The 23,747-nt window shown below is 49.0% G+C and overlaps 1 protein-coding gene across 1 annotated transcript in view; it reads right to left on the bottom strand.

The window, feature by feature from the left end:
- The window catches only part of VEPH1 (ventricular zone expressed PH domain containing 1), a 915,267-nt gene that overhangs the window by 444,046 nt on the left and 447,474 nt on the right, over positions 1–23,747 (bottom strand). The window lies entirely within an intron of this gene.

The following is a 23,747-nucleotide window of genomic DNA, read 5'->3' as shown; positions in this document are numbered from 1 at the left end:
CAGTGTTGCTCCACATCCACCGCTAGCGCCTAGGGCGTCGGCCAGTATAGGCCTCCTTGGCCACTGCTATCGCAGCATCTGCTAGTTACGCCGTGTGCTTTAGTAGCGTTTTCCAGCCCAGTTATTAGGCTGGTTAGTGGCATCCGTCAGGGTGGATACTGCACACGTTGCAGCAGTGGTTCACACCCCGTGACCTGTGACGTTGACAGGTTGCGGTTGTTCGCCGGCAGGCACGTGTTGCATGAAGTAACGGCGCACGTGTCTGTTAGCACCGGCTTAGTGGTTACGCACTGGTGTCCGGCTTTACTCCTACACGCCTTTCCCTCATTGTTTAGCAGCAGTTGGTCACCTCTGCACGGTGGGCCCTGGGCTGCGAACGCACCTTATATATTATTTCATCATTATTATTTGGTGCGTTCGCCAGTCCCATAACATTTTCATAGCGCCAGGGCCTGGCTAACAATGATGGACGAGCAGCACCTGCAGCGTTATGTCCAGCAGCTGGAGGGCAGGTTGTCCGCTCTCGAGCGCTCAGCCTCAGCTGCAGACATCACTGCAGTCCCGTCTCCCGTTGCCCGACAAGTTCTCGGGTAACAGCGCCACCTGTAGGGGATTCGTGAGTCAGTGCTCTATCCAGCTTGAGTTATTGGCCATGCGATTCCCTTCCGAGCGGGCTAAAGTGGGGTTTATCATCTCCCTCCTGTTGAGCAGGGCATTAGAATGGGCCACTCCACTGTGGGAGCGTGGTGACCCCGTGGTTCTGAGCACTGCTCAGTTTCTAATGTCCCTAAAGCAGGTCTTTTTGGGGCCACGGGTCACTCACGACACCTCTCTCCAGTTAGTAGCACTTACACAGGGATCCCTCTCTGTCAGCCATTATGTCGTCCACTTCCGGACACTGGCTTCCGAGCTGGAATGGCCTGATAAGACACTCGTCCCTTTGTTCTGGAGAGGTTTGGCGGAGAATGTTAAAGATGCTCTAGCTACCGGAGATGTTCCCGTTAGTCTGGAGGAGTTGATTACTCTTTCCACCCGCATAGATCTCCGTTTTACGGAGCGCGGGTTGGAGCGTGCGCAATCCAGACAGAGGGTTAGGTTGGCTCCCGCCTTCTCTAAACCTCTTGAACCCCCCGCTATGGGAGTCATGCCTCCAGAGCCTATGGAGGTGTCTCGCAGCGGTCCCAAGTCACGCCCGGTGCGAATCTCCGCACGCTGTTACCAGTGTCGACAGTCTGGTCACCCAGCTAACAGGTGCCTTCAGCGGTCAGAAAAACGATTGTGTCCAGTGGTAGTTGAAGGAGGTCTACTTGATAAACGAACTTTCTCCTCTAAGCTGTCCTTCCGAGGAACGTTAGAGAGCGGTGCTTCCACCTGGAAGTTAGAGGTCTGCGTGGACTCCGGGGCAGAGGAAAACTTTATGTCCTCGGCCTTCACCCAACACGCAGTTCCTTTGGTGCCACTTCCTCACCCCGTGACCATCAGGGTGGTCAACAGTTCTACCCTACCGTCCCAGATTACACACCAGACAGCACCCTTGGGGCTCTCAATCTCACCATCCCACCACGAGACGTTGTCTTTGCTCATTATGCCCGAGGGCATCGACCAGATTCTCCTAGGAGTACCCTGGCTCCGTTGCCACTCTCCTCATATTGAGTGGTCCTTGGGAAGAATACTGGGTTGGAGCAAGGACTGTGAGGGAAGGTGCATGAGGGGCAGCGTTCAAGTAGCCTCTACCAAAGTGCCCGCGGATCTCTCTGCGCTTCCCAGACACTACCAGCAGTATGCGGACGTCTTTTCTAAAAAATCTGCTGAGACGCTTCCGCCTCATCGCCCCTATGACTGTCCGATAGACCATTTGCCAGGTGTGGAGCTTCCTCGAGGCCGCGTGTACCCTCTATCTCTCCCGGAGACGGAGGCCATGTCACAATATATCCGGGAGAACCTGGAAAGAGGGTTTATTACTCTCACCGGAGATACGTCTGTAAGGTCTTCGACCGTTTGCGGGCGAATTCTCTCTTCGTCAAGTTGGAGAAGTGTCAATTTGAACAGGAGTCCTTGCCGTTTTTGGGCTATATCATCTCGGCCCAGGGATTGGCTATGGATTCTGCCAAATTGCAGGCGGTAATGGACTGGCAGGAGCCCCACTCTCTTAAAGCGGTGCAGCATTTTTTGGGCTTCGTTAATTATTACCGCCAGTTCATTCCCCACTTCTCCACACTGGTGGCTCCTTTGGTCACCCTCACCAAAAAGGGAGCCAATCCAAAGGTCTCTGCGGCCTTCTCGTCTCTTAAGACCGATTTTGCTGGCTCTCCTACCCTCCATCGTCCCGATGTGGATAAACCCTTTATCCTAGAGGTAGATGCCTCCTCCGTCGGTGCAGGGGCAGTCCTTTTCCAGAAGGATGCCCAAGGTCGGAAGCATACCTGCTTCTTTTTCTCCAAGACCTTCTCACTGGTGGAGAGAAACTACCTCATCGGGGACAGGGAGTTGCTGGCAATTAAGATGTCCTTCTCCGAATGGAGACATCTCCAGGAGTGAGCCCGGTTTCCCTTCCAGGTATACACCGACCATAAAAAACTGGTGTACTTACAAATGGCCCAGCTGTTGAACTCTCACCAGCCAGGTGGTCACTTTTCTTCTCCCGCTTCCGCTTCACCCTGCACTATCTGTCCGGTGAGAGGAACGTCCGGGCTGATGCTCTCTCTCGCTTGGTGGTGTCAGAGGAGGAGGAGGAGGCTGAGCCTCGGCTAAACGTCCCCTCTGTGAGTCTGAGGACCGTGGCCCCGGTCGCTCTTGAGTCAGTGCCGCCGGGCAAGACCTTTGTCCCTCCCCGCCTGCGGCCAGAGGTTCTCGCGTGGGCTCACGCCTCCAGGGTGGGTGGTCATTTTGGTACTAGATGGACAGCGGAACTCCTGGCAAGGGCCTATTGGTGGCCGCACATGACTTGGGACACGAGAGAGTACATTCAGGCATGCGTCTCCTGTGCGCGGAACAGGTCCTCTAGGCAGAGGCCGGCTGGGTTACTGTACCCCTTGCCGGTAGCAGACAGACCCTGGGAGATGGTCGGCATGGATCTTGTGGTCAGCCTGCCCAAATCCAGTGGCAGCATGGTCATCTGGGTGGTCACTGGTCATTTTTCTAAAATGGTGCATCTGGTGCCACTCGCGCGGCTGCCTTCTGCTCGTGATCTCGCCACGCTGTTCATAAAGCACGTATTTTGTCTGCATGGTATGTCTGTTAAGATAGTTAGTGACCGGGGTCACCAATTTGTGTCTCAGTTTTGGAGGGAGCTCTGCAGTCTACTCAGCATTGAGCTAAATTTGTCCTCCGCCTATCACCCCGAGACGAACGGTTTGGTTGAGAGAGCTAACCAAACTCTGGTCACATACCTGCGACATTTTGTCTGGGCCAGGCAGGATGACTGGGCATCCTTACTACCATGGGCAGAATTTGCTCTGAATAATGCAGTGGCTGATTCCACCGGTCAGACCTCATTCCTTCTTAATTATGGCCCGCATCCACGCGTTCCAGTCCCGATGCCAGTATCTTCCACTGATTCCAAGGTGGCAGACTGGGCAGTGGAGGCTCGCGACATCTGGGATCGCACTCAGGATGCCATTCGGGCCTCTAAAGAGAGAATAAGGGCGTCCGCTGACACTCATCGGCGTCCCAATCCAACTTTTGCCCCTGGTGACTTGGCGTGGCTCTCTGCCTGAAATATCAGGCTGCGGGCCGAGTCCACAAAGTTTGCGCCGCGATACATCGGACCCTTCAAGGTCCTGGAGCAGGTCAACCCTGTGGTTTATCGCCTGGCTCTTCCTCCCCACTTGGCCATTACTGACACCTTGTTATGGTCGGCGGAACGCACCAAATATAAAATAATAAGAGGTACGTTCGCCGCCCGGGGTCCACCGTGCGGTAGTTGGTAAGACCGCTGCTGGTTAATTGCAGATGCACCAGAAGGTGACGTAGTGTGCACGGGTTAACGTCACCCGAACGCTAGGAGCGGCTCTGTTCAGACACAGAGTCGCTTGCCAGAAATATAAGCAAAGGCGCTGGCCCTGTTAACATCACAGGAGTCAGCATGTGGCGTCGCAGCCGCGAACACCAGTAGCTGCTGTTAATGCAGCGCAGCAGCAACTAAAGCCACAAGCGTCGGCGCTGAGAACCGGGCACCGACGGACACTAGTGTAGGCGAGGGAGCACTGTGGCGTAGCTTGCCACTACCTGGTGCTGACCTAAGAACACACTCTGTCACCAATCGTATTATCCGAGGGAAGAGGTTTCATAATGAGTCAGCCACCAGTCCATGCATCCGTCACCATTCACACACATAGCAAGATAAGTCTACACTAGCGCATCGCCGAGCTGCCCTGCGGGCTTTTTATAGCGATGCGCTTCCGGAACCTTCCATTAGCTTGGGAAGGACCAATCAGATCCGACGCAGGACCTGAGCATGTGACCCCTGCTCTCCAGTGAGAGGTCAAGTTGCGGGCATGCCCAGTAGCACGGCATGAGGACTTAGCCTCAGGAGCGGTTCCCTGCAAAGCAGGGTGCGCTGCCATTGCTGCACCAGAGGTGGCAGCAACATCCAGGCTGTCAAAGTGAGTCTGAGCAGCAAGCCTGGCTCACTGTGTTTGTTGAGCAACACCCGGAGCGGTTGAGGAAGAATGGGAGACCGCAGGATGTCTGGCACTGGATTCCCGCTGTGCAGTGCCAGGAATCCGACGACTAACATTACCCCCCCTAGGGCCCCCTCCCCCCTGAGCCTCACTGCGCTCAGGAGCAGTGCATGAATGATCTCCACTGGATCCCAGGTCCGAGCCTCGGGACCATGACCCTTCCAGTCCACCAAATAAAGTTTTTTGCCACGGACAAACCTGAGCCCCACGATGGTGTTAACCTCAAACTCGGCAGACGATAAGTCTGATGGCCCGGTGGATGGCTCAGAAAACCAGACCATGTGAACTGGTTTGAGGAGGGACACATGAAACACGTCCGATATGGCCAAATGTGGAGGAAGAGCCAGGCGGTAGACCACTGAGCTAAGTCGCTCGAGGACCTTGAATGGTCCAATGTAACGTGGTGCGAATTTGGGAGACTCGACCCGCAGTTTGATATTCCGGGTGGAGAGCCACACCATGTCGCCAGGGGAGAAGCTTGGTGCGGGTCGCCGATGCGTGTCGGCGGACGCCCTCATCCTTTCTTTAGATGCCCGGATAGCATCCTGCATGCGATCCCAAATGTCCTGGGCCTCCACTGCCCAGTCTGCCACCCTGGAGTCAGTGGAGGACACCAGCATTGGGACAGGGACGCGAGGGTGTTGACCATAATTTAGGAGAAAAGGCGTCTGGCCAGTGGAATCGGCCACCGCATTGTTTAGGGCAAACTCAGCCCAAGGCAGTAAGGATTCCCAGTCATTCTGCCTGGCAGAGACAAAATGTCGTAGATAGGTGACCAAGGTCTGATTGGCCCTTTTGACCAAGCCATTCGTCTCGGGATGGTAGGCGGAAGACAGATTTAGCTCGATGCTGAGTAAGCTGCAGAGCTCCCTCCAAAAGCGAGACGCAAACTGGGGACCTCAGTCACTTACGATTTTGTCCGGCATACCATGTAAACGGAATACATGCTTAATGAACAGGACGGCCAGACCTCGGGCGGAGGGTAGGCGTGCGAGTGGCACCAGATGTACTATTTTGGAAAAATGGTCGGTAACCACCCAGATGACCGTACTGCCACTGGACTTGGGCAGGCCAACTATAAAGTCCATGCCCACCATTTCCCATGGTCTATCCGCTACTGGCAGGGGAAACAAGAGCCCCGCCGGCCTCTGTCTAGAGGGCCTATTCCGGGCACACGAGACGCATGCTTTCACGTATGCCTTGACTTCTCGAGCCATATGTGGCCACCAATATGACCTTGCCAGGAGTTCGGTGGTCCGTTTATTACCAAAATGGCCACCTAGCCTGGAGGCATGTGCCCAGGCAAGAACCTCCGGCCATAGCCGAGGGGGCACCAAGGTCTTGCCTGGCGGTACCGACTCGAGAGCGATAGGAGCCGCGGTCGTAAAACTCTCCGGAGGGAGAATTAACCGAGGCTCCGCTTCTCCCTCCTCCACTGAGACCACCGAGCGTGAGAGGGCATCTGCTCGGACGTTCTTCTCCCCGGAGAGGTAGTGTAGGGTAAAGCGGAAGCGAGAAAAGAAGAGCGACCACCTGGCCTGACGGGAATTCAGGCGTTGGGCCGTCTGAAGATAGACCAGGTTTTTATGGTCCGTGAAGACCTGAAAGGGGAACCAGGCTCCCTCCAGGAGATGTCTCCACTCGGAAAAAGCCAATTTCATGGCCAGCAGCTCCCTGTCGCCGATGGAGTAATTTTTCTCCGCCGGTGAGAAGGTCTTAGAATAGAGGAAGCAGGGATGCTTCCGACCTTGAGCATCCTTTTGGTAAAGGACTGCTCCTGCACCGACGGAAGAAGCGTCTACCTCAAGGATAAACGGCTTATCCACATCGGCACGGTGTAAAATGGGAGCGCCTGCAAAGTGGGACTTTATGGAGGAAAAGGCCTTAGAAACCTGTTCGGTCCACGCCTTAGGATTAGTTCCTTTTTTCGTGAGAGCAACCAAAGGAGCTACCAGGGTGGAGAAGTGGGATATAAACTGGCGGTAATAGTTAACGAACCCTAAAAAGTGCTGCACTGCTTTAAGAGAATGGGGTTCCTGCCAGTCCATAACCGCTTGCAGTTTGGCCGGATCCATAGCCAACCCCTGGGCCGAGATAACGTAGCCCAGAAATGGCAAGGACTCCTGCTCGAACTGACACTTCTCCAGCTTGGCGAACAGGGAATTCGCCCGTAGGCGGTCAAATACCCTGCAGACATCTTTCCGGTGGGTGGGCAAATCTGGCAAAAAGATGAGGATGTCATCCAGATAGACCACCACCGAGGTAGAAAGCATGTCATGGAAGACGTCGTTGACGAAGTCCTGGAAGACAGCGGGCGCATTACAAAGGCCGAAGGGCATGACCAGATATTCATAATGGCCATCCCGAGTATTAAAAGCTGTCTTCCACTCGTCTCCCTCGCGAATACGGATCAGGTTGTATGCCCCTCGTAGATCTAGCTTAGTAAAGAGTCGCGCCCCACGCAACCTGTCGAACAACTCGGAGATCAACAGGAGAGGGTACTTATTCTTTACCTTGATGGCATTGAGACCCCGGTAGTCGATGCAAGGGCGTAACTCTCCGCTCTTCTTCTGAACGAAGAAGAAGCCTGCCCCGGCCGGTGACACCGACTTCCTGATAAAGCCCCATGCCAGGTTCTCCCGGATGTATTGGGACATTGCCTCCGTCTCCGGGAGAGATAATGGGTAAACACAACCTCGAGGAGGTTCTGTGCCTGGCAGGAGGTCAAAAGGGCAGTCATAGGGACGGTGCGGCTGGAGTGTCTCCGCGGACTTCTTAGAGAAGACGTCCGCATATTGATGGTAAGGTTCAGGGAGCGTGGAGAGATCTGTAGGCAGCTCCGTAGACGCTACCTGAAGACTGTCCCTGAGACACCTACCCTCGCAGTCCTTGCTCCAGCCCAATATTCTCCCCGAAGCCCAATCAATGTGAGGGGAGTGACAACGAAGCCAGGGAACCCCAAGGAGTACCTGATCGATGCCATGAGGCATAATAAGCAAGGACAGGGACTCCCGATGTGAGGGGGACATGGCGAGACCGAGTGGGACCATCTGATGGGTCACTTGAGACGGCAATAGTGCCCCATCCACCACCTTGATGGTCAGAGGTTGTGGGGGTAATACCAGAGGGATAGTGTGACTCTGGGCAAAACTCGAGGACATAAAGTTCCCCTCGGCCCCGGAATCCAGAGTGACCTCTGCCTCCCAGGTGGAGGAACCGTTATCTAGGGTACCCCGGAATACCGGCTTAGGTGAAAAGGACTCCATCTGGGACTGGCCACCACCTACAACCATGGAACGGGGTCGTCCCTTCGGCCGCTGAGGACATGTGCCAGTCGAGTGGCCAAAGTGTTGGCAGTGATAACAGCGCACGGAGCCCTGCACCTGACATGGCTTAGTGCCGGTGCGAGATACCTCCATGGGCTCGGTGGAGGGAGACTCCTGTGCGGAATGGTTCAGCGGTTCGGTAAAGGTGGGAGCCAGGTTAATTTTACATCTGGATTGAGTCCTCTCCAACCCGCGCTCCGTGAACCGGAGATCAATACGGGTGGAGACGGCTATCAATTCCTCCAGAGTTGTGGGAATATCTCGGGTAGCTAGCACATCCTTGACGTGCTCAGCTAGGCTTCTCCAGAACACTGGGACTAATACTTTGTCTGGCCACTCCAGTTCGGAAGCCAATGTCCGAAACCGGACAGCATAATGGCTAACCGAGAGTGACCCTTGTGTTAATGACAACAGTTGGAGAGCCGTATCGTGCGTGACCCGTGGTCCTAAGAAGACCTGCTTCAGAGCCGCGAGGAACTGAGCAGGCCCCTGAACCACGGGATCATCACGTTCCCACAATGGCGTGGCCCACTGCAATGCCCGGCCAGACAATAAAGAGACAATGAAGCCCACCTTAGCCCGCTCTGTAGGAAACCGTGCAGCCATCAACTCCAGGTGAATGGAGCACTGACTGACGAATCCCCTACAGGTGGCGCTTTCACCCGAAAACTTATCGTGGAGCGGGAGGGAAGAGATTGTCGGCGAGGGCAAGAGTGTGGGCACACGTGAGACAGCCTCAGCGACCGTCTGGGTTGGCAGCTAGCGCAGCATTTGCAGCTGAGTTGGTGCTCTCGATAGCCGCCAACCTGCTCTCCAGCTGCCGAATGTAGCGCTGCAGCTGCTGCACGTCTGCCATTGTCAGCCAGACCCTGGCGCTAGTGTAATGTTATGGTTGGCGGAATGCACCAGATATAAATTAATAAGAGGTGCGTTCGCCGCCCGGGGTCCACCGTGCGGTAGTTGGTAAGACCGCTGCTGGTTAATGGCAGATGCACCAGAAGGTGACGTAGTGCGCACGGGTTAATGTCACCCGAACGCTAGGAGCGGCTCTGTTCAGACACAGAGTCGCTTGCCAGAAATATAAGCAAAGGTGCTGGCCCTGTTAACGTCACAGGAGTCAGCGTGTGGCGTCGCAGCCGCGAACACCAGTAGCTGCTGTTAATGCAGCGCAGCGGCAACTAAAGCCGCAAGCGTCGGCGCCGAGAACCGGGCACCGACGGACGCTAGTGTAGGCGAGGGAGCACTGTGGCGTAGCTTGCCACTACCTGGTGCTGACCTAAGAACACACTCTGTCACCAATCGTATTATCCGAGGGAAGGGGTTTCATAATGAGTCAGCCACCAGTCCATGCATCCGTCACCATTCACACACATAGCAAGATAAGTCTACACTAGCGCATCGCCGAGCCGCCCTGTGGGCTTTTTATAGCGATGCGCTTCCGGAACCTTCCATTAGCTTGGGAAGGACCAATCAGATCCGACGCAGGACCTGAGCATGTGACCCCTGCTCTCCAGTGAGAGGTCAAGTTGCGGGCATGCCCAGTAGCACGGCATGAGGACTTAGCCTCAGGAGCGGTTCCCTGCAAAGCAGGGTGCGCTGCTATTGCTGCACCAGAGGTGGCAGCAACATCCAGGCTGTCAGAGTGAGTCTGAGCAGCAAGCCTGGCTTGCCGTGTTTGCTGAGCAACACCTGGAGCGGTTGAGGAATAATGGGAGACTGCAGGATGTCTGGCTCTGGATTCCTGCTGTGCAGTGCCAGGAATCCGACGCCTAACACACCTTTCACGTGTCCCTCCTTAAGCCTGCCCATTTGTCCCGGTTTTCTGAGTCATCTGCCGTGACATCCATCTTCGGACGAGTTCAAGGTCAATGCTATTGTGGGATGCAGGGTGGTGCATGGCAAAAAATTTTATTTGGTGGACTGGAAGGGTCATGGTCCAGAAGGTCGGATCTGAGAGCCAGTGGAAAATATCCACGCCCCACTCCTTATCACGGCATTTGAGCGCAGCGAGGCTCAGAGGGGAGGGGGGTAATGTTTGGCGTCGGGTTCCGGATGCTGCACAGTGGGAATCCCGAGCCTTGCCATCTACAGGCTCCCATCCCCCTCAGGCCGCAGTGGAGCCTGCTCAGCAGACTCCACAATCCCAGCATTCTGCCCACACCAGCATCGTGGGCTTGGTTGTTGCTGCCACCTCTGGTCCAGTTATGGCAATGCAGCCTGTCCAGCAGCAAAAGACTCCAGAGTCTAAGTTCTCCCTTCACTCCACTGAGCATGCTCAGGAGACGATCTCCCATTGGGGATCGGGAGTCACATGCTCAGGTCCTTCTCCAGTTCTGATTGGTCCATCTGGAGAATCAGGAAGGTCCTGGAAGGGCACGGCTAAAAGGCGTGCATGGCCACCCTGCCGTGCGCTATGATAGACTCTGTGGCTAATGCATTTAGTGTATGTGTGATGATGGATGAATGAGCCTGGTGACTGAGACATTATAATTCCCCCCTCCTTGGATATTACGTATGCGTTAGGTTGAGGGATTAGAGTCAGTACGTTAGCTCTACACTGCATAGCGCTGCAGTGTTGCTCCACATCCACCGCTAGCGCCTTGGGCATCGGCCAGTATAGGCCTCCTTGGCCACTGCTATCGCAGCATCCGCTAGTTACGCCGTGCGCTTTAGTAGCGCTTTCCAGCCCATTGGCCAGTAAAAAGTCCACCATTTAAGATTAATGTTTTCACTTTAGTGCTATGCAAATAATCTCTTCAGAGATCTCTAGCACCACCTATTGGATGTAACAATCCTAAAAGTCACTATGGACTATTTAATGCCACACGACATAGGATAAGAAGTCAAACTAGACAGTCCAACTGCTGACACAGTTTTTGGGGTGTTTGCTCCTCATCAGTGCAAAGCGGGAGGTTTAATTTGGCTTGCTGAGAAGCCTCTTACTGAGGATATAATGGGGAATTGTTATCATTGTTGAGATTGCCAAGCCAGCATCAGGAGACTTACAGGTCATACAATGCTCATTGGATAATTTAAATAATATGCAAATAACCTCTTCAGAGACTAAGGGGACTTGAACTCTAGTGCCAGATATTGGATGTAAATACCATAAAACACATGTCTGTTTAAGGAGTGTTTGTTTTGGCTTCTTATTCTTGGTCACGTGGCAAGACTTGTTAAATGTTCAATATTCACTTTAAGGATTGCAACATCCGATAGATGTCACTGAAGTTCAAGAACTCTTCCTTTAAGAAAGGGCTTTTTGCATATTTAAAGTAACAGAGAAGCATTCCATGACTTATAAGTCTCCGTATGTCGGCTTTTCACTTTGGAGAAGAAATTTCCCATCTTAGGCCGGGGTCGCACTTGTGAGAAACCTGCACGAGTCTCTGGTCTCAATACCTGGCACTGTCACCGGCACTCGGGACTGGAGTGTATGGACTGGAGTGCATGTATTTCTATGCAGCTGAGCGCTCGGGTCCCGAGTGCCAGCGGCAGTGCCGGGTATTGAGACGTGAGACTCAAGTGAGTTTCTCGCATGTGTAACCCCAGCCTTAGAACGCCCATTACGCTATTCACACACTGTTCAACCATTTATAATTTTCAATAAAATCATATGATGACATACGGGAAGAAACAAGAATCTGTAGCTGTAAGATCAAGCTGTAATTTATGAACTAGGACCTTTTGGGGGCAGCCTGTGTGAATGGGTTGCTGAGCATTGGTATAAAAGAAACCAAATCCTTTAGTTACTGCAAAAGCTTCATGCACAGGGTTCAAACAGCTCCAAAATTGAAAAAAAAACAAACAAACATTCATATATCAATTTACCACTGCTCCTCCAAACCACTACCAAAATTCCTTTGCTAGTCTCATGGCTTTCCTTATTGGTGGGAATGGCACAAGATGACTGCAGTCAATCAGTGGGCCATAACAATTACAAGCATAAGTCGATTGCAGCAGTCATGGGCTATCCTTGTTGAAAGAGATGACAATGAGAACATCATTGTTAAACAAAGGCAGCAGTACAGAGAAGTGGCAAGGGATTAATCCCCAATAGCTTCTCCATGCTGCTATCCTAGTGCCTTGTTGGTCTACTGTCTTCACCTATTGAAGGGGTTGCCTTGTGATCATTGCAGCCAATTAGAGACCAGAGCAATATAAGAAAGATTAACAATCCTTTAAGGATCAACAATGGATTTTGTCACTCTGTTGTAAGGATATTGTCAGTGTGACATGGTAAAGTTGTGGATCTGTACATCAAAATTTAATTACCTGTAGAAAAAGCTGGGAAAGACAGGGTTAAATTCCTGCTCTGCAGGGTCTTGATTAGATATACCGACAGGGCTTTGCTAAGAACTAGGAAACAGCTTCATGGAGTGACAGTTTCCTGAGGGGATGTCAGTCTGCCGGATGTAGAGGAGAGTTGAGTGTGCTGCTCATGAGTGATCAGCCAAAACATGAGCTGTAGCTGAGAGAGGCATGCCGGGGTCTTTCTCTGAATGGAGACTGTGCTAAGCAGCCTATTTGTGACACCTGCAGAGAACCGCGAGGAAGCTGCAGCCTGTTATTATTATTATTTATTTATAAAGCACCATTGGTTCCATGGTGCTGTACATGAGAAGGGGTTACATACAAATTAGAGATATCACTTACAGTAAACAAACTAACAATCACAGACTGATATAGAGGGGAGAGAGGACCCTGCCCTTTCGGGCTTACATGCTACAGGATGGTGGGGAAGGAGACAGTAGGTTGGGGGGTTGCAGCAGCTCCAGTGATGGTGAGGCGGTAGCTCCAGTAGTGGTGAGGAGGCAGCGGAGATCATTGCAGGCTGTAGGCTTTCCTGAAGAGATGGGTTTTTAGGTTCCGTCTGAAGGATCCGAGTGTGGTTGATAGCCGGACTTGTTGGGCCTGGGAATTCCATAGGATGGGGGCTATTCGGGAGAAGTCTTGGAGGCGGTTGTGTGAGGAGCGAATAAGTGTAGAGGAGAGAAGGAGGTCTTGGGAGGACCGGAGATTACGTGAGGGAAGGTATCGGGAGATTAGTTTAGAGATGTATGGAGGAGACAGGTTGCAGATGGCCTTGTAGGTCAGTATTAGTAATTTGAATTGGATACGCTGAGGGAATGCGAGCCAGTGAAGAGATTTGCAGAGGGGAGAAGTGGAGGAGTAGTGAGGAGAGAGATGAATTAGTCGGGCGGCAGAGTTGAGGATGGACTGGAGAGGTGCAAGGGTGTTAGCAGGGAGGCCACAGAAAAGGATGTTGCAATAGTTGAGGTGGGAAATGATGAGGGCATGCACAAGCATTTTAGTAGATTGAGGGACGGATTCTGGAAATATTTTTGAGCTGGAGGCGGCAGGAAGTGGAGAGAGCTTGGATGTGCGGTTTGCAGGACAGGGCAGAGTCAAGGGTTACTCCAAGGCAGCGGGCCTATGGTATGGGGGAAAGCATGATGTTGTCAATTGTTATAGAAAGGTCGGGTAAGGAAGATCTGTGAGATGGGGGAAAGATGATCAGTTCAGATTTGTCCACATTGAGTTTGCGGAAGCGAGAGGAGAAGAAGGAGGATATGGCTAATAGACAGTCTGGGATTCTGGAGAGCAGAGAGGTGATGTCTGGGCCAGAGAGGTAGATCTGAGTATCATCAGCATAAAGGTGGTACTGGAATCCGTGGGACTTTATGAGTTGCCCCAGGCCAAGTGTGTAGATTGATAAGAGTAGGGGTCCTAGAACAGAGCCTTGAGGGACTTCAACAGAGAGAGGGTGGGATGAGGAGGTAGTGTGGGAATGGGAGACGCTGAATATGCGGTTGGAAAGGTATGAGGAGATCCAGGATAGGGCGAGGTCTTTGATGCCAAAGGAGGAGAGGATCTGTAGTAGGAGGCAGTGGTCAACTGTGTCGAAAGCAGAGGACAGGTCTAGAAGCAAGAGTATAGAGTATTGTCCGTTAGCTTTGGCTGTATGTAGGTCATTGGTCATTTTGGTCAGGACTGTCTCAGTGGAATGATGTGGGCAGAGCCAGATTGTAGATTGTCAAAGAGCAAGTTAGATGAGAGGTGGGAGGAAAGTTCAGCGTGGACATGCTGCTCCAGGAGTTTAGAAGCGAATGGGAGCAGCGATATTGGGCGATAGCTAGACGTGGCTGTTGGATCGAGGGGTGGCTTTTTAAGGATAGGCATGATTGTGGCATGTTTGAAAGCAGAAGGGAAGGTACCAAAAGTTAGTTATAGGTTGAAGAGGTGGGTTAGGGATGGGTTAAGAGTGGTGGTGATGCTGGGGAGGAGGTGGGATGGGATAGGGTCAAGTGCACAAGTGGTGAGGTGTGATTTGGAGAGAAGATGAGCAAGCTCCCCTTCAGTGATGTTAGATAAGGAGGTTATGGGGTTTGGGCATTGGTCTGGTATGCAAAGGGGTTGTGGTGGTTGGGCAATAAAGACTTGCCGTGTTTGGTCTATCTTGTTTTTGAAGCGTGTGGCAAAGTCCTTGGCAGAGATTAGGGAGGTCGGAGGGGGCAGTGGTGGGCGGAGAAGGGAGTTAAAAGTATTGAACAACTGTCTGAGGTTGTGGGATAAGGAAGATACAAGGGATGTAACGAAGGCCTGTTTAGCAGAGGTGAGAGCTGATTTGAATGCAAGTGTTGCTTGTTTGTGTGCAGTGAAGTCATCTTGCGAATGCGTTTTCTTCCAGCGCCATTCTGCAATTCTGGATGCTTGCCGAAGCTTTTTAGTGGTGCTATTGTGCCAGGGTTGCCTATTGATTCGTCGCACTTTGTTATGCATGACAGGGGCAACTGAGTTGATGGCTGATGCAAGAGTGTTATTGAAGAAACTAGTGGCAGTGTCAGGGTCGTGGAGTGAAGCTATGGAGGACAGTGGTAGAATAGAGTCAGCGAGTGTGCGAGTGTCTAGATGTGCGAGGTTTCTGCGGGGGTGCACATGCTGCTGGACATGGGTGACAGGTGAGGAGGACAGGGATGAGAAAGTGAGTAGATGGTGGTCAGATAGAGGGAGAGGGGAGGTGGTGAAGTTAGAAAGAGAGCAGAGGCGGGTGAAGACCAAGTCTAGTGTATGTCCGTCTGCGTGGGTGGCTGAGGAGGACCACTGAGTAAGTCCAAAGGATGAAGTAAGGGACAGAAGTTTGGAGGCTGCCGACTGGTGGGTGTCAATGGGGATGTTGAAGTCACCCATGATGATGGTGGGAATGTCAGTAGAGAGAAAGTGAAGGAGCCAGGTAGAGAATTGGTAAATGAAGGCAGTGGTTGGGCCCGGAGGTCAGTATATGATGGCCACTTGGAGGTTGGAGGGAGAATAGATGCGGACAGAGTGGACTTCAAAAGAAGGGGGGACAAGAGAGGGAAGAGGTGGGATTGGGTTGAAGGTGCAGTTGGATGAAAGGAGAAGGCCTACTCCTCCGCCATGTCTGTTGCCAGGGCGAGGAATGTGGGTGAAGTGGAGGCCGCCGTAACATAGCGCAACAGTGGAGGCCGTATCGGAGGGTGTCAGCCATGTTTCGGTGAGGAAGGAAAAGCTACGAGAGGTAAAGAGGTCGTGAATCACATGGAGTTTATTGCAGACGGAGCAAGCATTCCAGAATGATCCAGAGAGTGGGAGCAGGGTGGTGGTTGTCAGGGGCACGGATTTGAGGTGGGAAAGATTTCTGGTGTTTGTGTTCGTTTGGGAACAATAGAAGGGGTAGTAATGGGAGGTATGAGCTGTGGGGGTCCAGGGTTGGGAGATATGTCGCCAGCAGTGAGAAGCAGAGAGAGGGAGAGCATGTGGGAGGAGAGTGGGTGGCTTGTTTTGTATTTTATTAGGAGAGCTCTGAGGTTGAGGAGCAGGTCAGCAGAGGAGGTCAGGTGGGGAGGCAAGAGGGATGGAGAGATTATTATTTGGTTAGCGGGTGCTGGGGTTTGTGGATAGCCAAGGAGAGTGAGGGTTAAAGGAGCCAAAACTGTTAGAGCATATGTCAGCATGGTGAGAGTAATTTAGAAGGCAAAATAAATTTATACATTTAAACGCAGTGTTTAGTCGTACCTTCTGGTCACATCAGGCTCATTTCAGGCATTATTTCAGATATTATCCTTAGAGAACATCCTTGGAATGACAGACAGACCTGTTCAGTGTCAACTGTGCCCGGAGGTTAACACTTCTCGTGGGGTTGTGTCTTTTCTGTGTGTGGGGTCTGCTCAGTGAGAGTGGACTGTGGCCTGTTCGGGTGAGCGTGCATTGACATCTGTGATCATGATTAAATGCACAGGCCGTGTGCACATAACTGAAAGTATCAGTGGTTGCAATGGACAAAAGTTGTTTTGTTTGACTGAGCTGGGAATAGCTCAGCTGAGTATGAGTAGCCAGAGTCTGTTCTGTTTAGTTAGTGCCTAGTCAAGCCTAGGGATTTATATTTATGATTTTGTTGTTTTGATGCTGTGCAACCTGTGGAAAGCAATGAAAACTGCATGTGTTTGGATCCAAACTGCATTGCCTGTGTGAAAGCTACCTAAGGTCTAATGCATAATACCTAGCACAGAGAGTTCCAACTTTTGTTTTAGTCTACAGGGGTTAAAACTATTGTTATGTTTTTATGGAGGTGAAATATATATGATTCTAAAATGAAAACTCTGGCCAACTCATGTGTGGCATATTTCACACTGCATTCCTTTCACCAGACCTGCTTAAGCATTTTCAAAAAAGTATATGGTATAAGTATTTCTCAGATGATAACATGCTTTCCTGGGGGCATTTTTTGGATATCTAAACATTTGCACAGACATTTACACATGATATCTCCACATTTTCATCCCCACAAAGTTTATTTTCCACGTTAGTTATGAATTCTTTATAAGAGGAAACAGTCAAATGTATATTTTGCGATAAGTATCGCATTATGTATTTTAATAAAATGCAATGTATGTATGTCAGTGAAAACACTTATTAAAGGAGTTCTCTGATTTGGACTGTCCCTTCCCAATAGCAGAGTAAGGTTATGTGCCCACGATCTAGAATAGCAGTATTTTGGACACAACTCACCTGTGCTGCATCCAAAACGCTGCTTTCTAGGTTACAAGCACAGTGGATGGGATTTATAGAAATCCTATGCCCACTGTGCGTTTATTTGACTTGCACAAAGTAAAGAAAGTATCCAGCTCCAGTAATAAAATCCATAAATCTTTGTTGATTTACAGATTTACTTTATTGGTTTGCAGTATCACCTCTACACTGATGACACGCAGATCTAGATATCTGGACCTGACCTCACCTCCTCACTGACCAAAATCCCACAATGTCTGTCTGCTATCTCAGCCTTCTTTTCTGTTTGCTTTCTCAAACTGAACATGGACAAAACAGAATTCATAATCTTTCCCCCATCTCACTCTACCTCTCCACCAGACCTATCCATCAATGTCAGTGGCTGCTCGCTTTCCCCAGTCCCGCACGCTCGGTGCCTTGGGATGATCCTCGACTCTGCCCTCTTTTTCAAACCACACATCCAAGTCCTTGCCTCCTCCTGCCTCTTCAAACTCAAAAATATTTCCCACATCCGTGCATTCCTCAACCACAAAACCACAAAAACACTTGTGCACGCCTTTATCTCCCGCCTCGACTACTGCAACCTCCTACTCTCTGCCCTGCCCTCTAGCTCTCTGGCACCACTCCAGTCCATCCTACACTCTACTGCCTGAGTAATTCACCTGTCTCCCCACTATTCCCGAGCATCCCCCCTATGCCAGGCCCTTCACTGGCTTCCTATTGCCCAGAAGCTCCAGTTCAAAACCCTAACCATGACATACAAAGCCATCCACAACCTGTCTCCTCCATACATCTGTGACATGGTCTCCTGGTACCTACCCGCACGCAACCTTTGATCCTCTCAAGATCTCCTTCTCTACTCCCCCCTTATCTTTTCTTCCCACAACCGCATACAAGACTTCTCCCGTGCTTCCCCCATACTCTGGAACTCTCTGCCACAACACATCAGACTCTCGCCAACAATGGAAACCTTCAAGAAGAACCTGAAGACCCACCTGTTCCGACAAGTCTACAGCCTGCAATGACCCGCAGTCTACTGTACCACCGCACAACCAGCACTACCCACTTCAAGTGTATCCTCACCCATCCCTATAGACTGTGAGCCCCCGTGGGCAGGGTCCTCTATCCTTCTGTACTTGTTTGTCCTTTGTCTTACACGTTTATTGTACTTGTCTATAGTTCCCCTTTTCATATGTAAAGTGCCATGGAATAAATTACGCTATATAAATGTATAATTGTAATAATAATAATTCATAGGTTAAAACATGAAAAAACAAATGAAGCTGCAGGACAATAAACTGGTAATGCCAGAGGAAGAGTGCACTCAAAAAACAACTGTATGCGTTTCAAACACGCAAGGTGTTTTAAGTGTTCAGTTACATTATGCACAGAACAAGCTGGGTATAACAGCATATAGAGAAAAAACATGTCAAGAAAAAGAAGGTGACATGAAAATATACACAAGGCATCTGTGTTGGAGAAAATGGTATAATATATAAATAATGCAAAAATTGTAAACATTAGTAATTAGTGTTGAGCGATACCGTCCGATACTTAAAAGTATCGTATCGGATGGTATCGGCCGATCTAAAAAAAATATCGGGTATCGCCAATTCCGATACCGGAAGTCCCATTCAAGTCTATGGGACTTCCGGTATCGGAATAAGAAAAACCCTATTTTTGCCTTGTACAGCCTCTCTGGGGTCTGTACGGGCCTTTCGGGGGGCTGTGCCGGCCTGCCGGGGGGGTCTGTGCAGGCTCCGGTGGTCTGTGCCGGCCTGCCGGGTGGGCTGTGCCGGCCTGCCGGTGGTCTGTGCAGGCTCCGGTGGTCTGTGCCGGCCTGCCGGGTGGGCTGTGCCGGCCTGCCGGTGGTCTGTGCAGGCTCCGGTGGTCTGTGCAGGCCTGCCGGGGGGCTGTGCCGGCCTGCCGGTGGTCTGTGCAGGCTCCGGGGGTCTGTGCCGGCCTGCCGGGTGGGCTGTGCCGGCCTGCCGGTGGTCTGTGCAGGCTCCGGTGGTCTGTGCCGGCCTGCCGGTGGTCTGTGCAGGCTCCGGTGGTCTGTGCAGGCCTGCCGGGGGGCTGTGCTGGCCTGCCGGTGGTCTGTGCAGGCTCCGGGGGTCTGTGCCGGCCTGCCGGGTGGGCTGTGCCGGCCTGCCGGTGGGCTGTGCAGGCTCCGGGGGGCTGTGCAGGCATTGTCCGATGGGACTACAAGTCCCATCGGGCGATGCCTGCTACCATGACAGTGATTGACACATTAGTCAATGATGGGACAGTAGTAGTCCCATCATCCGGCCTATGTGTTGAATGTAAAAAAAAAAAAAAAAAATTACATGCTACATACATACAACATGCATACTACATATATACTACATGTAACATGCATACTACATACATGCTACATACTACATGCATGCTACATACATGCTACATACTACATACATACTACATGCATAATACATATATACTACATGCATGCAACATACATACAACATATATACTACATGCATGCAACATGCATACTACATATATACTACATGTAACATACTTACTACATATACTACATGCTACATACATGCAACATACATACTACATACATAATACATATATACTACATGCATGCAATATACATACAACATATATACTACATGCATGCAACATGCATACTACATATATACTACATGTAACATACTTACTACATATATACTACATGCTACATACATGCAACATACATACTACATACATAATACATATATACTACATGCATGCAACATACATACAACATATATACTACATGCATGCAACATGCATACCACATATATACTACATGTAACATACTTACTACATATATACTACATGCTACATACATGCAACATACATACTACATACATAATACATATATACTACATGCATGCAACATACATACAACATATATACTACATGCATGCAACATGCATACTACATATATACTATATATACTACATGTAACATACATACTACATATATACTACATGCTACATACATGCAACATACATACTACATACATGCTACATACATACTACATACATAATACATATATACTACATGCATGCAACATACATACAACATATATACTACATGCATGCAACATGCATACTACATATATACTATATATACTACATGTAACATACATACTACATATATACTACATGCTACATACATGCAACATACACACTGCATGCTACATACATGCAACATACATACTACATACATGCTACATACATACTACATACATGCTACATACATACACACTACATGCTACATACATGCAACATACATACTACATACATGCTACATACTACATACATGCTACATACATACTACATATATACCACATGCATGCAACATGCATACTACATATATACTACATGCATGCAACATACATATATACTACATACAATACATACATATAGACATACAGTACATATAACATAGAGTACATACTCACCGTCACTTGTCACTTTGATCCCCGAAGCCATTGTCCCCTTGAGGAATAAATATCAAAATAAAAAAACACCAATATACTTACCCCGATCCGCAGAAGTCCACGAGGGTCCCACGTCCATCTTGCGTGGAGAACAGCAGCATCAGCTGATGCTACCGTTCTCTACCAGCTCCAGGCATGCAATGATGGAAGGTAGGTATCCTTCCGCACTGTATTCCTCCACCACTGTAAAAAAAAAGTCCCTAGTCTCACTTTATGCCATTGCTGCATGGGAATTTCCCACGCAGCAATGGCATAAAGTGAGACTAGGGACTTTTTTTTTTTTTTAAAGTGGTGGAGGAATACAGTGCGGAAGGATACCTACCTTCCGTCATTGTATTCCTGGAGCTGGTAGAGAACGGTAGCATCAGCTGATGATGCTGTTCTCCACGCAAGATGGACGTGGGACCCTCGTGGACTTCTGCGGATCGGGGTAAGTATACTGGTGTTTTTTTATTTTGATATTTATTCCTCAAGGGGACAATGGCTTCGGGGATCAAAGTGACAAGTGACGGTGAGTATGTACTCTATGTTGTTTGTACTGTATGTCTATATGTATGTATTGTATGTAGTATATATGTATGTTGCATGCATGTAGTATATATGTAGTAAGCATGTTGCATGCATGTGGTATGTATGTAGTATGTAGCATGTATGTAGTATGTATGTTGCATGTATGTAGCATGTAGTGTGCATGTATGTAGTATGTATGTTGTATGTATGTAGCATGTAGTGTGTATGTTGCATGTATGTAGCATGTAGTATATATAGAGTATGTATGTTACATGTAGTATATATAGTATATATGTAGTATGCATGTTGCATGCATGTAGTATATATGTTGTATGTATGTTGCATGCATGTAGTATATATGTATTATGTATGTAGTATGTATGTAGCATGTATGTAGTATGTATGTTGCATGTATGTAGCATGTAGTGTGTATGTTGCATGTATGTAGCATGTAGTATATATGTAGCATGTATGTTACATGTAGTATATATAGTATATACTGTATGTAGTATGCATGTTGCATGCATGTAGTATATATGTTGTATGTATGTTGCATGCATGTAGTATATATGTATTATGTATGTAGTATGTATGTAGCATGTATGTAGTATGTATATTGCATGTATGTAGCATGTAGTATATATGTAGTATGTATGTTACATGTAGTATATATAGTATATATGTAGTATGCATGTAGTATATATGTTGTATGTATGTTGCATGCATGTAGTATGTATGTAGCATGTATGTAGTATGTAGCATGTATGTAGCATGTAGTATATATGTAGTATGTATGTTACATGGAGTATATATAGTATATATGTAGTATGCATGTAGTATATATGTTGTATGTATGTTGCATGCATGTAGTATATATGTATTATGTATGTAGTATGTATGTAGCATGTATGTAGTATGTATTTTGCATGTATGTAGCATGTAGTGTGTATGTTGCATGTATGTAGCATGTAGTATATATGTAGCATGTATGTTATATGTAGTATATATAGTATATATGTAGTATGCATGTTGCATGCATGTAGTATATATGTTGTATGTATGTTGCATGCATGTAGTATATATGTATTATGTATGTAGTGTGTATGTAGCATGTATGTAGTATGTATGCTGCATGTATGTAGCATGTAGTATATATGTAGTATGTATGTTACATGTAGTATATATAGTATATATGTAGTATGCATGTAGTATATATGTTGTATGTATGTTGCATGCATGTAGTATGTATGTAGCATGTATGTAGTATGTAGCATGTATGTAGCATGTAGTATATATGTAGTATGTATGTTACATGTAGTATATATAGTATATATGTAGTATGCATGTTGCATGCATGTAGTATATATGTTGTATGTATGTTGCATGCATGTAGTATATATGTATTATGTATGTAGTATGTATGTAGTATGTAGCATGTATGTAGCATGCATGTAGTATGTAGCATGTATGTAGTATGCATGTTACATGTAGTATATATGTAGTATGCATGTTGTATGTATGTAGCATGTATGTAGTATGTATGTAGCATGTAAATTTTTTTTTTTTTTTTTTTTTTTTTACATTCAACACATTAGCCGGATGATGGGACTACTACTGTCCCATCATTGGCTAATGTGTCAATCACTGTCATGGTAGCAGGCATCGCCCGATGGGACTTGTAGTCCCATCGGACGATGCCTGCACAGACCCCCGGAGCCTGCACAGACCACCGGCAGGCCGGCACAGCCCCCCGGAGGCTGCACAGACCACCGGCAGGCCAGCACAGCCCCCCGGCAGGCCGGCACAGACCACCGGAGCCTGCACAGACCACCGGCAGGCCGGCACAGCCCCCCGGCAGGCTGGCACAGCCCCCCGGAGCCTGCACAGACCACCGGCAGGCCGGCACAGCCCCCCCGGCAGGCCGGCCAGACCCCCGGAGCTGGCACAGACCACCGGCAGGCCGGCACAGACCCCCGGAGCCTGCACAGACCACCAGCAGGCCGGCACAGACCCCCGGACAGTCGGCACAGCCCCCCCGAAGGCCCGAACTGACGGCGCATCATGATGCGCACAGACAGCGCATCATGATGACGTCATTTCGGCAGCCAATCAGAGCCACAAAAGTGGCTCATTGCATTTTGGACTTCCGATTCCGGTATCCGATACGAAAAAAGTATCGGTACTCGGTATCGGAATTCCGATACGGCAAATATCGGCCGATACCCGATACTTGCGGTATCGGAAAGCTCAACACTATTAGTAATGCAACATGATTTCTTTAAATTTAAACCTAGCGGTATTCGGGTATTTAATAAATAAATCCAATTCGCTTCCCTGGCGAGTAATATTTTTTCTCTATCTCCACTACCTAAATTCTTGAGTATTTGTTCTATCGCAAACACATTAAAATATGTGATTTGTCTGTTGTGTATAGTATTGAAATGACTAGAAACATTTGAGAAATTACGGGTTGTGAGTTGGACAATATCATACAGGTGTTCTCTAATCCTGTCTTTTAGTCTCCTGATAGTGGAGCCAACATATAGAAGTTTGCAATCAGAACATTCAATTATGTATACCACGTAATCTGAATTACAGTTCAAAAAAATTTTTATTTTAAAATTTTTACAATTTTTGGAACAAGAAAAAGTGGTGCTTTTTTCTAGATCACAGACAAGT

This window comes from Dendrobates tinctorius, unplaced genomic scaffold (assembly GCF_039654945.1).
Source record: "Dendrobates tinctorius isolate UK_male_01 unplaced genomic scaffold, ASM3965494v1 ptg000060l, whole genome shotgun sequence".
Taxonomy (NCBI): Eukaryota; Metazoa; Chordata; class Amphibia; order Anura; family Dendrobatidae; genus Dendrobates; species Dendrobates tinctorius.
Note: the sequence above shows the minus strand (reverse complement) of the source record. Positions and strands in the feature narration are given on the sequence as shown.